General features: G+C 36.9%; 1 long non-coding RNA gene across 1 annotated transcript; it reads left to right on the forward strand.

Moving 5' to 3' along the window:
* Positions 1–1012: 1012 nt before the first annotated feature.
* On the forward strand, positions 1013–4511 carry LOC109216009. Its single transcript, XR_002066440.1, has 2 exons — positions 1013–1877; positions 4234–4511. It is a non-coding gene; the product is annotated as an uncharacterized LOC109216009 (long non-coding RNA).
* Positions 4512–5449: the final 938 nt, after the last annotated feature.

Consider the following 5449-nt stretch of genomic DNA (forward strand, 5'->3'; position numbering starts at 1 on the left):
TTGTCATCGCGTTCGCAGGCATCGGAGTAACCTTGTGAAACTTCATCTTGCACTGTTTATTTCTCTTCCAGCAGTGACGGACCCAAAATTTTATACAAGCGGGTCCAATAAAATATGACGATGGCTATTCATATGAGTAGTGTCAGGTAAGACAAGTAGGGTTTGAACACTTTTTTGTTCTTACAAAATTTAAACAAATGTGCTTTTATGTTTATCAAAGTTTAAGAAAGAAACAACCAAAATTCTCTGTGGACAGGCTAATTTTTGAAGTAGGTAAAATTGTAAAATAATGTTTATTGATTTCAAGAAAAAATTAGCCTTACTTACATGAACCCCTTTTACCATCTCAACAGACAGTGCACTTCGTTAAAGTGGGTTCAAATTTATATTTCTATACTATGTTCGCTGTTTCAAATGTAATTTACTAATATACGCAGGGTAATTTTTCAGCGAAGCGGGTTCAACTGACGCCACTTGACACCAAGTGGGTCTGCCACTGTCTTCCAGAACAATTGTATTTAGGGATTTTTTAGCAACCTTAGTAGAGCTTATGACTTGTTCTACCGATTTTGGGATTGTAAGTGTAGACATGTAATTTTTGACCCTCCCCAAGATTTTACATATTTTAGCATTTAAATATTTAGTTTAGGCCTAATATCGCTATTTTAACTAGTTTTGACTCTTTTACTTTATTTTGTCACAAAAATAAAAATTAGAAAAATATTTTCTTTTATTTAGGTAATTGATATTTTATCTTGTTACTTTTCGTTTATTTACCTTTCATAAAATTTCAAATTACAAAAATAGTTCTACTTTGTTTTAAGGAATATTAGTAGTTTGGTAGAAATATTATTTTAATTTTGTAATGATTTTAATCTAATTTCATTTTTAATCTTATTCAATGAAGAAGAATGAATTTTGGGCCAATTTTGTGTTTTGATAAGTCCAATTTTAGGCCCATTTTCGGAATTTTCCCTTGTCCCATACCCCTCACTTCCCTAAAAATGACCTAATCCTTAACCAATTCTTACACACACAGAAAAAAAAAAACAAAAAAAAAACAAAAACGGACAACCCTTGAAGACGACTCTTCTTCTTCATCTACACACAAGAGCTAACCCTAATCTCCCAAAAAAACAAAAAGACCACAACCACCCACCCCATAACCCCCCGTGCCGCTGCCCTCCTCCAGAGAATCACCAACACCAGTCACCCCGACCACCACTCCAAGCCCAGCAACTTCCGCCGGCCTCCCCCCCCTCCGTTGTCACACCCGAAGACCACATTCTCAGCAGCTCGCCGGAATCCAAACGCCAGCCCTAACGCCTTAAAACCCGCCGGAAACCAACCAGACCACCGCTGAACTTCGAAAACAGCCGACTCTCACCCCATCTCCCTCACCAGCCCGTCATCGTCCCTCACAGCCCCACCTCCGCCGGATCTCCAAAGACCTGAAAAGCGGCGACCACCCCTCGTCTCCTTGCCTGACGCCGGAATTGGCAGATCAGTGGCTGTCGCCGGCGCTGACACACAACACACAAGAACAGACAAAAAAAGGAAAATCTGGGCAGAAAAGAAATAAACAAAAATGGGAGTTTAAGCTTTTTATTCTGACTTTTATTTTTTATTTTCAGTTGACTTTAGTATCATTTTTTATTCCAAATTCAAAATACATAATGAAAATTTAGGTTGTTCTTTTGATTTTGGTTTCCGAAATGAAACGGAGTTGAAATAGGTGTTCGATTGTTGGAGTTGCCGTCCGGGGTGCGGTCCATTGGTTTTGTTCGAGTTGGATTTGCTACTTTGAATTCCATTCGTAGCTGCGTATTCTGTCAGTGGACTGCCAAAATTATATTAATTGCAAGATCATTTTTCAGGTCCATCTCTTTTCACCCCGTTTATTAATCCGTGAGTTTGAACATGCTATGACTTCAATCTTGGTTAGCTTTACTTTGTTTGATTTGTTCCTCGGATGGTTGAATTAATGTGTTATGCTTTTTATCTTGGTTAGCTTCACTGAATTATGTTTTTGTTTCATAAGATATGTTCTATACATTTGAGAATGAAGACATGAAAGAATTTTGCTGGAAATGGGACATGGGGTTGGATTAAATAGAATCAATTGAATTTGAGCATGAGTTGAATTTTTCTCTTAGTTAGTTCTCTTTTGTTTATTCATTTATTATCTATTACTTTTATTATTATATCACCCGTTAGTAGCATGATTAGGTCGCCATCATTCGGATAGGCAAACCTTAGGATTCTTGTTAGTTTTCAGGCGAGAGGTCGTTCCCTTAGATAAATTTATCCGGGGAATGCCCCGTAGACTTTGTATATATTTATTCGGGGTATGTCCCGTAATATTTGTATTCGGAGGCCGAAAATAGAACTTGTAGTATTTTTATTTTATTTTTATTTTCTTTTTTCTTTTATTTAGGTGGGGACGACCTCAAGCCTCTTTTGTGTTTATTTTTCTTTTTTGTGATTTACCTCAATTTGAATGTTTTAAAAGCCAACTAGATCGAGTACCCAACCATACTAGTAACGGGACTCGGGGAATGCCTAACACCTTCTCCCCGAGTCAAATGAACCCCCTTACTCGAATCTCTGGTGTAGACTTAGTTTTGGAGTCCAAAGTGTTTTAAAAGGAAAGGTCATTTTTAAAAAAAATGGTGACCATGCACACTGAAACCAATGTCAGGTGGCGACTCTGAAAAACCCTTTTGAACACAATTTTGTCACTTTCTAATTGGAAAATCCTTTTTAGCTTCAAAAATCCTTTTATTGTTTGTAAGAGGGTTAGTGGGGTGAAAAAAGGGGTGTGACAGCTCTGGCGACTCTGCTGGGGAGTTGCAGGTTCGAGCTGATACTTGATCTTGTTGGCTTTTAGGATATTCGCTTGAGGTTTTTATGTTTTCTTTATTTGCTTTATTTGATTTTTATTTTTGTTTATGTCGCTTTATTTGTTAGTTGTTTTGTGTGTTTACGATTTTTCCTTTATATGTTACTGCTTTTTAACTGTCATCATATGCATCACCCTGAGTCAATTCTTTCTGCAACAATTCTCGGAGTACGTGTCGGGTACACGGATTTTTTGTTGAGTCACCCTTATTTTAAGAGGGGAGGCCGTCGGACGTATGGAGTGGGTGGAAAGCTTGAGCAGCCACCATCGACCATACGCTCCCCCGAATTGCCTTGTTAGTGAAACCCAAACTTAGGTCAGTCTTTAGGTCATTCTTATTTGTATCATGTCATTTGGACCTAGTAGGGCTCGGTCCCAGGCACCGTGTTCCATTGTAGGAAGCCTATCCAAATTTTGTCAAAAATAGGCTGGTGGCCCAAAAAGACATTCAATCATCCCTATGTGATATATGTTGCATCTTTGAGGGTAAAAAGGTCATTTGGCCGACTGATGTTTGAGAAACAAGGGTGAAAATGAAGCAAGTAGGGCCCAGTTATACTTTTCTTTCACAACTTTTTCAAGGAAAAGACAAAGAGAAATGAAAATGAAAAATCCAAAAAGATTTTGCACTTTCCCATTATTTTCCAAAAACTGAAAAAAAAGAGAAAAAAAAATCCAAAAAGATTTTACATGTTTCATCATTTTTCAAAAAAAAAAAGACAAAATATGTTTTCTTCAAATCAGTGTTTTTTTTAAAGTCTATCCTGTATCCAATCTTCCCGAACTATGCATACTCGATTCTCGTCTTTCGGGGCAGGATACATAGGCAGCCCACATATGGTCCGGCCTTCCTTGTAAGTCTTAGCTTCATGGCTTCGCGGGGTCTTAGCCAAATCTTGCATGTCTAGTCACTTTTGGCCACATCGGCCATTCTTGCAAAATGGGGTTATTTTCGCAAAAGTGGTCAATTACCCATGTCTTAGGATCTTGAGTCCACAACTAGGTGTCGTATTATTTTAAGGTCGGTCCTTTTCGAGTTTTCATCTTTAGCCACTTCTGGCCATATCGGCCGTTTTTTGCAAAATGAGTCATTTCTGCAAATTAATTTTGGTCTATGATTATTGGGAGTGTGAATCCATATAAGCCTTAGTGAGGTATTTCCATATCTGAGTAGTCACTCTGTTGAGTTTGTACTTTTAGCCACTTTTGGCCATGTAGGTTAATTTTAAAAAATAGCCCAATCGTGTGTTGCATGTATCCAATAGGTGGTGTTGTGGTGTTGCTTAGTGTCTTGAGTCACTGATCTATTTGGTCTTATTTTTCTCATTCAGGTGTGGATTCATTTACCAGGACTCGAGCATGATAGATACCCCAAGACCATTCAGGACCATTGCAAACAGGAGATGCTTGAGGAGACTTTTTATGTTTTTTTAGTCTGTTGTTCGTGTTTTACTTTCTAGTCTTGTCCAGTAAAATTTAGTCTATTAGTTGGTGTCATAGTCTGTCGTAGTATAGTTGAGTTTGTCAAGTATCTCATTATCATACTTCCTATGATGTATTTGAAAACCAAAAAAAATTAAATGAAAAATCCAAAAGATTTATGTTTTTAGTTTATTTTGTCCATTACTTTTTCACAACTACGCTTGATCTAATTCATGAGGGACATGATACGTAGGCAACCTACATAGGGTTCGATCGAATAATCATTAAAAGAAAGAGAGAATGAAGTTGTGGGACGTGAGGGATGAGAGAAAGAAAATAGTGACAATTAGAAAGAAAAGACAAGAAGGAAAATGACCAAGCCAAGAAGTACTACAAAAGAAAGAAAAGAGAAGATTGAAATGAACAAAATTGGGATGATGCCAAATGACCTTGTGACCCTCGAAGCCATTCTAGAACCATTAATTGTTGCTAGGTGCATTGCACGCAATGTGATATTTCTATCTGATAAATGCCCTAACGCTAACATTTTGGCTTTGTTTTGCTCCTTTTTGTTACTTTCATTGTTATCATAACAGAGGGTGGTTAGTTTGTGGCACTTTGGCGATTCATCCATACAGCACAAGGTCAAAGAGCAAGGTAGCCATACCTAGCAAAGACGTGAACACAGGAGTTGTTGACCCCTCGAGGGAGATTGTAGAGTCGGAATCTGAATTTAAAAGGAGGTCCAAGGCTGAAACAACAAATGTCTGATGTGAGCACGATGATTTTTCCCTATACGGATTAATCCTATAAAATTCAAGAAAATAGATTTTTTCCAATTATTTGCCATTTTGTAGGATTTTTGTAGGATCTTATTAATTATTTGCATTTTTGTGCACGTTTAATTTTTATTAAAACCATGAAATATGTCAACAAATACCATGCATTGCATTAGGTTGTGTTTTATATTTTTAGGATTAATTAGTTAATCATTTGTGTTATTAAAATTGAAAATCACAAAAAATATCCCATTTTACATTTTTACCTTTTAATTGCTAGATTATCGATTTTTCTTTTTTGATTTAGGATCAAGGAATCTTTTTAAATTCTTAGGCAATTGGTTAG

Source organism: Nicotiana attenuata, unplaced genomic scaffold, assembly GCF_001879085.1.
Source record: "Nicotiana attenuata strain UT unplaced genomic scaffold, NIATTr2, whole genome shotgun sequence".
Classification (NCBI taxonomy): Eukaryota; Viridiplantae; Streptophyta; class Magnoliopsida; order Solanales; family Solanaceae; genus Nicotiana; species Nicotiana attenuata.